Source organism: Schistocerca serialis, chromosome 1 (genome assembly GCF_023864345.2).
Source record: "Schistocerca serialis cubense isolate TAMUIC-IGC-003099 chromosome 1, iqSchSeri2.2, whole genome shotgun sequence".
NCBI classification, from domain to species: Eukaryota; Metazoa; Arthropoda; class Insecta; order Orthoptera; family Acrididae; genus Schistocerca; species Schistocerca serialis.
The window spans coordinates 437121581-437129971 of record NC_064638.1 but is presented as its reverse complement, the minus strand read 5'-3'; the positions used below and the strand labels follow the sequence as shown (position 1 = coordinate 437129971).

Genomic DNA, 8391 nt, shown 5'->3' with positions numbered 1-8391 from the left:
ACACATAAGCAGGTTGAGTAAAAGCCTTATAAGGTATTGAATTGGAAAAAACACAACTGTTTTTGCTGACTAGAAACAATTAAAAAATCCACTACGGCGTACATTAACCTTGCTTGATTATGCCCAAATATACATAAACACACATTTACGTAAGTTAAAGCTTCCAGATGAGCAGGAACTCGTTATGCAATTGACTAGTTCTTACCACGAGGCAAAAGCAATTTTTCTCCTTTCTCAGAGTACCTTTAACACGTGAGTCTAGTAATACTAGTTATGGCAGGCGAGAGAATGGATGAGGTCTTAGTGCCTTGCATTTTAAACAGTACAGTCCTTGATGCCTTACACTTTCACAGACATGGCATAGGCGAACAGTCGAATAAACCCGTAGGTAAGCTGGGAGAGGAAAGAAGTAATCCGAACCACAGAGCCGGCCGGCGTGGCCGTGCGGTTCTAGGCGATACAGTCTGGAGCCGAGCGACCGCTATGGTCGCAGGTTCGAATCCTGCCTCGGGCATCAATCCTCTAGAACTTAGAACTACTTAAACCTAACTAGCCTAAGGACATCACACACATCCATGCCCGAGGCAGGATTCGAACCTGCGACCGTAGCGGTCGCGCGGTTCCAGGCTGTAGCGCCTAGAACCGCTCGGCCACTCAGGCCGGACAAGAATAAGTATATTGAATTCAATTAAACTTCATAAAATCTGTTAACAATCAATACTCAACTTCTGGTGCGTTACGACCCCCAGGACTGAACCAACGCAGCACCTCCAAATGCTCTGCCGAGCCGCCCGCTGCCAGCCGTTTCAACGGACGCAGGAAGGCGCGCCGATTTTCAGAACCTGCTCGCCTGTCGACAACATACGGCCGAACTGCAGATTAGGCCCCTTGCGGACCCACGCTCAGGAAGATTCCTTTCGCGACGAGCAGTTAACGCCCCACACTACGGAGCCGCTGCTCGCGCCGCTTACGCTGATGCCGCGGTCTGCGTTCTGTCCCTCTAGTACCGGCAGAGAAGTCGCTTCTTGATGCCCCGACTGCCGACTCTCCACGAGAGCTCATACAGCCACTTCTTAAACCTACGCGAACCGCCCTCTTTTTCCCTTTCCCGCTACAGGGAGACACCGAAGCCTTCAATTGCGACAAGGCGCCCCCGCCAGAAAACAGAGGGCGACTGCTCCACGCTACGCGCTGCGGCGCGCTTTTCACAGGTAACTTTACTACGGCTCAGTAAGATTAAATAGTACAGGTTCTGTGAAACCACACCGTTTCATTTCCTGTTATTTGTGGTAGGTTTATTCTCTCTTTTTGACACCCTCCCTTAAACTGTAATATTGCCGATCTTTTTGACGAAATTTTAGAGTGCTAATTGGGGACTGCATCGCACTGGGACTGGGATGATGACGGTATCACGTGGAGGACATTCCCCATAGGCACCTCGAGTTACCAATGTGTTTAAGAGTTCTAACAATTACACATATTTTCTGATCTCAAAATGGAAACAGTTACGGAAGAAATAACTGATATTTAATTTATTTCAACGACTTCATTTCACGTAAATTCTTTGCCTTAAGTTGTTCAAATTTTTCAAGTTATTCCACGGTGATCTAAAGAATGGGGTGTCTGGTCTCCAAGCCTATTTGTTCTTCCGGTTTTACCATGCTTATGTGACCCTCAACTTTTTACCTGAGCAAGAGCTGATGAATAATTTGATCGTGAGTTAGGTTTATGTTCGTTGGGAATGTATTGAAAGTGTTATTAAGCCTTTATGTTAGTGTGCAATAAGAAATGAACATGCAATTAGCGTTGTCCTGTGAGTCATATTGGGTCGCAAGTGGCGTAATATTTAATGTAACAGCCTGTTTTAACAATTAAATAATTCTGATATGAATGTTGTGATAGCCTAAAATGCTGTTAATGTTAAACAGCCAGGACATAAACTACGAGTAAATTGTGCCATCCGGCAGTTACTGTATAGAAGTTTCGTCCCACTCTCATCTAGAGTAGCCTCTCCTTGTTACTTTGGTTCCTCTCTCTGTCTTAAGCTCTCTGAGAATTAAAATCTCAGTCATCAGACGCATTTCTTTTATTGACAAAGTATCACAAGAAGTTTTATTGCAATCGTTACCACCAGACGATACGTTTCGTTTGTTTGGTTTTTACAGAAGGAATGACAAAAATGTGTGAGTGAAATCCTAAGGCACCAAACTGCTGATGCCACCGGTCCCTAGACACTACTTAAACTAACTTACCCTAAGAACAACACACACACCCATGCCCGAGGGAGGACTCGAATCTTCGCGGGAGGGGGCGCGCAATCCGTGACAAGGTGCCTCAAACCGCGTGGCCACTCCGCGCGGCAAGGAATGTCAGTTTTGGACAAGAAATTCGACAAATTACTGTTGGCACTTTTTCTTCCTTGTGTTTCACATTCTCATCACGACTGCTTCTCCCTTCATTTTATCAGAATCTGGACCTGAACGTGCACTGCACTGTTATCACCTACTCAGTTTTCTTCGCGGCTTTTTAGTCCAGTTTTTCGGACATTGCGAAAGGTTTTCATACAAGATATATTTTACTGATCTGAAACTATGTATTATTCGCAGCTTATGAAATTCGATTACAAAACCTGAACACCCATAAACAGTATTATTTTGTCTTCTCATTTGAGTTTTATGTATTAAGATGATGCCAGTGCGAGCATCCATGGAAAAGCGTTTTCAAATACATTATGTTTCAGTGAATGTTATTTACTCATAATGTTATTAGCATCTGATGAACCTAAAAAATCTAGTCGCTACCGCTGAATGAACTTTTTAGTTTGCAGTTTGCTTAAGGCAGAAAAACAAAAAAAGAAGCCTATAGCAGCTCTTGCAGATGAGAACCATCCAAATAATTTTCTCCGCTCTTTATTTATGATGTTCAAGTTGCAGTTGACGCACCTGGATATCATTCGTAACTACGCTTTAGACATAAATCGTAAATGGAGAAATGCGAATATCCTTTAAGATATTTCGGCACCTATTCAGCATGTTGGCAGCTGGTGTTGGCGCGTCTTCGAAGGACAACTAAGCATACGTTTTTTGCCTATCGCAAATGAAATAGCGAACTGGAAATAGTGTAGAACAAGTTGGAGACCATGTGGCCTTCGACATACACTCCTGGAAATGGAAAAAAGAACACATTGACACCGGTGTGTCAGACCCACCATACTTGCTCCGGACACTGCGAGAGGGCTGTACAAGCAATGATCACACGCACGGCACAGCGGACACACCAGGAACCGCGGTGTTGGCCGTCGAATGGCGCTAGCTGCGCAGCATTTGTGCACCGCCGCCGTCAGTGTCAGCCAGTTTGCCGTGGCATACGGAGCTCCAACGCAGTCTTTAACACTGGTAGCATGCCGCGACAGCGTGGACGTGAACCCTATGTGCAGTTGACGGACTTTGAGCGAGGGCGTATAGTGGGCATGCGGGAGGCCGGGTGGACGTACCGCCGAATTGCTCAACACGTGGGGCGTGAGGTCTCCACAGTACATCGATGTTGTCGCCAGTGGTCGGCGGAAGGTGCACGTGCCCGTCGACCTGGGACCGGACCGCAGCGACGCACGGATGCACGCCAAGACCGTAGGATGCTACGCAGTGCCGTAGGGGACCGCACCGCCACTTCCCAGCAAATTAGGGACACTGTTGCTCCTGGGGTATCGGCGAGGACCATTCGCAACCGTCTCCATGAAGCTGGGCTACGGTCCCGCACACCGTTAGGCCGTCTTCCGCTCACGCCCCAACATCGTGCAGCCCGCCTCCAGTGGTGTCGCGACAGGCGTGAATGGAGGGACGAATGGAGACGTGTCGTCTTCAGCGATGAGAGTCGCTTCTGCCTTGGTGCCAATGATGGTCGTATGCGTGTTTGGCGCTGTGCAGGTGAGCGCCACAATCAGGACTGCATACGACCGAGGCACACAGGGCCAACACCCGGCATCATGGTGTGGGGAGCGATCTCCTACACTGGCCGTACACCACTGGTGATCGTCGAGGGGACACTGAATAGTGCACGGTACATCCAAACCGTCATCGAACCCATCGTTCTACCATTCCTAGACCGGCAAGGGAACTTGCTGTTCCAACAGGACAATGCACGTCCGCATGTATCCCGTGCCACCCAACGTGCTCTAGAAGGTGTAAGTCAACTACCCTAGCCAGCAAGATCTCCGGATCTGTCCCCCATTGAGCATGTTTGGGACTGGATGAAGCGTCGTCTCACGCGGTCTGCACGTCCAGCACGAACGCTGGTCCAACTGAGGCGCCAGGTGGAAATGGCATGGCAAGCCGTTCCACAGGACTACATCCAGCATCTCTACGATCGTCTCCATGGGAGAATAGCAGCCTGCATTGCTGCGAAAGGTGGATATACACTGTACTAGTGCCGACATTGTGCATGCTCTGTTGCCTGTGTCTATGTGCCTGTGGTTCTGTCAGTGTGATCATGTGATGTATCTGACCCCAGGAATGTGTCAATAAAGTTTCCCCTTCCTGGGACAATGAATTCACGGTGTTCTTATTTCAATTTCCAGGAGTGTATATGTAGAGTTTAATGAAGATTTTGCACAAGTATATTTGCTTTATGTATTCTCTATCCTGCCAAAATTTCTAAAAAAGTCTCCTGTTTATTATCTACATGTGTAGAGAGATAGAAGCTATTGTAAATGCACAAGCAAGGTTTACATATTGCTTCAGACACAGGAAGATATTAGGATTTTACAGGTGAGTAGCGACGCATTGAAGTGCAAAACGTTGAAATCTTATCGTTTACTGAATTATGGAATGAGTGACAGAAATCTGCTATAAAGCTCGATCCACATCTGCACCTGCTTAGATGTGGCACACCTAACAACATAACAACCGTTTTCAGAGTTTAAAAAATGGAATGACGGCTGTTAACGGTAATTCTTTCGCAAATTAAAAAATAAAATGGAAAGATTCTACGTGTCGACACGACGGTGGAAGTAGAGTAGGTCTACAGTAGTCTGCTGTCATAATGCAATGGAGAGCCTCTCGGCGTACAGTACAATGCCAATCTGTGTGTGGAGTTCTACAATTAGCGTACCGGTGAAGTAGGCCCCTAAAAGCATAGTTAATGTGTTATGTGTAGGAAGAAAAGCTAAACGTGTTGGCTAGATACAACTGCAGTTAATCAGAACGAACATTCTGTTTACTTGTCGTATCAGTTAATTCAGCACTTTTAATAGAGGGGCTTACTTCCTCAGTACGCTGTCTGCTCGTCCTGCACTTCTACTCTGCCAACGGTTATTATGATGTTAGGTGTGCAACATCTAAGCGGGTCCTGATGTGAGTGTAGCTTTATTAACATAATTTTGTTGTGCGTTCCTTAATTAAGTAAAAGACCTCGATTTCCACGTTGTCGACCAGTACTCCAATGTCTAGTAAAATGCTAATATCACTCTGTGTCTAAAGCAGTATGAAAACCTTCCTTGAGCATTTGCAGTATGTTCTTCCTACATATTCACAAAAGTCATTGTAAATAATATACGAGGTGTGGCTAGAAAAAAACCGGACTAGTACTGGTGAAACAATAGAACGAATGCAATAAGGATGAAAGTCGCGTGGCCAGTCACGTGACTCTCGCTCCGCCTACTGCTCGAGTTTCATCTGCCTCCTGCACTCAGTCTGCCCGTGGCGTCTGTTTTAAGTAGTTGACGTTTTGTCTGTGCGTCGGAAAATGTTGAGTGTACAGAAAGAACAGCGTGTTAACATCAAATTTTGTTTCAAACTAGGAAAATCTGCAAGTGAAACGTTTGTAATGTTACAACAAGTGTACGGCGATGATTGTTTATCGCGAACACAAGTGTTTGAGTGGTTTAAACGATTTAAAGATGGCCGCGAAGACACCAGTGATGACACTCGCACTGGCAGACCATTGTCAGCAAAAACTGATGCAAACATTGAAAAAATCGGTAAACTTGTTCGACAAGATCGCCGTTTAACAATCAGAGCAGTGTCTGAGTTAACAGGAGTTGACAAGGAAAGTGTTAGGCAGATTCTTCATGAAAGTTTCAACATGAACAAAGTGTGTTCAAAAATGGTTCCAAAATGTCTCACAATTGAACAGAAGGAAAGCCGAAGAATGATTTGTTCTGACATCCTGGAAAACATTGAAAGTGATCCCACCTTCTTACAAAATGTTATTACTTGCGATGAATCGTGGTTTTTTACTTACGATCCCGAAACTAAACGCCAATCGATGCATTGGAAAACTCCTGGTTCTCCACGACAAAAAAAAGCACGAATGTCAAAATCGAAATTCAAGGCAATGATGATTGTTTTTTTTTTGACATCAAAGGGACTGTGCACATTGATTGGGTACCAGAGGGACAAACAGTGAATCAGCATTACTACATTAGCGTCCTGGCTACCCTACGTGAGCGAGTACGGAGAAAACGGAACGATTTGTGGAGAAAAAAGTCATGGATCCTTCACCAAGACAATGCCGCAGCTCACAGTGCGTTGTCAGTGAAGACGTTTTTGGCAAAACACAACATTCCCATCTTAGATCATCCACCCTACTCACCTGATTTGGCCCCCTGTGACTTTTTTCTTTTCCCTAAAGTCAAGTCAGCTTTGAAAGGAACTAGATTTGAGACTGTTGAACCAGTAAAAGAAAAAGCGGCGGAAGTAATGTATGGACTTACCGAAAATGATCTGCAGCATTGCTATGAACAGTGGAAAACTCGTATGGAGCGGTGTAGAGACCGAGGAGGAGAGTACATTGAAGGAGATAACATGAAATTGTAAATAATTGTAAATAAATGTTTTTTTCCAGCATCAGTCCGGTTTTTTTCTAGCCGCACCTCGTATTTGTTTAAGTAATTTTGGTAGGGTAGAAAATTCATAAAACAAATATTCTTGTACAAAGTCTTCATTAAATATATATTTACAAACAGAAAACAACTATTTTTTTATTTTCGCTCAGTGTAATTTTAATAATTCCAACGGCCTTGCCGCAGTGGTAACACTGTTTCTCATCGGATGACAAAATTTAAGCGCTATCGGGTTTGGCTAGCGCTTGGTTGGGTAACCGTATGAGTGTGCCAAGCGCTGTTCACAAGCGGGGTGCACTCAGCCCTTGAGGGACCAGTTAAGAAGCTACTTGTTCACGAAGTAATGACGGAAGCTCACAACAGCTGGGAGAACGGTGTGCTGACTACATCACCTCCATATCCACATCCACTGATGCCTATAAACTGATTACGACAGGGCGGTTAATCACTACCATTGGGATATCCGAGGTGTGTTCGGTCGGGGTTTGGTTTAATAGTTTTAATAACATGCAATTTAATTTGTAACCTGTAATTTAAATCTACACTGGAATGATCTAATTATTTCTACAGTCTGCAATTTGACAAGTAAAAAGAAGGTTGCTCTTAAATTCCAGTATTTATATCATTTTTCCTGAAAAAATCTATTTTGTGGCATTAACAGTTAGCTCTGTTCCTCCTGTAATTCTTCCAGGTCGGAACTTTTGGAGATTTTAAGTCTCAATGACATTAGCATTAAAGCGTTCTACATCTCCATGTGTGGAGGCTGACAGCTCATTTCTCACACAATCTTGTAGAATTTCTGTACAGAACTCAAAGTTCACAATTTTTGCAAAAGAGTGTCCATTAAAAGTACTTATTCTATCAGTTTTAAACTTCGCATATGCCTGTTCTGTGGCCATGTGCACGATGTCCAATTCGCTACATCTAGACACACTGGAAACATCCTTTTTAAGCTGATACAAATGGCAGTGGAGCTTTACAAACAGATTTTTCGTGCTTCTTTTGACACAGTAAACATGCTCAAAACCGTAGTTTTCGGGAAGTTCACCGACGTATGAACACTTACCATTGCTTTTAATACTAAATACATATATCTCACATTCTCTAACTAATTCCTCTCGATTTACGGAACTGCGATTAGACGGAGTAGGAATGACTGTTCTTCACATCGCATGTGTTAATTTGTAAATTATCAGGATGAACTCTGAACTATTTTGAAATGGTGAACGTTTAATCTACTATGGTCAAGAAATGGACTAAGTTATTGCGAGACTTTGATGATTATTTAGTCTGGGGATTTTGCTACCATTCTCGTAACACTTTCAACGTAACTTTACTGCATTTGATGAGGGTATTTTGTAGTTAACTGAATATCCCCCCATGAAACACGGACCTTGCGGTTGGTAGGGATGCTTGCGTGCCTCAGCGATACAGATTTCCATAGCGTAGGTGCAACCACAACGGAGGGGTATCTGTTCAGAGGCCAGACAAACATGTGGTTCGTGAAGATGGGCAGCAGCCTTTTCAATAGCTGCAGGGGCAACGGTCTCGAT

General features: G+C 44.4%; 1 non-coding gene across 1 annotated transcript; it reads right to left on the bottom strand.

Annotated features, from left to right (window-relative positions):
- Positions 1 to 576: 576 nt before the first annotated feature.
- Positions 577 to 660, bottom strand: Trnas-gga (transfer RNA serine (anticodon GGA)). The gene is given in 2 exon segments: positions 577 to 611; positions 621 to 660. It is a non-coding gene; the product is annotated as a tRNA-Ser (tRNA).
- Between the last annotated feature and the right edge of the window lie 7731 nt (positions 661 to 8391).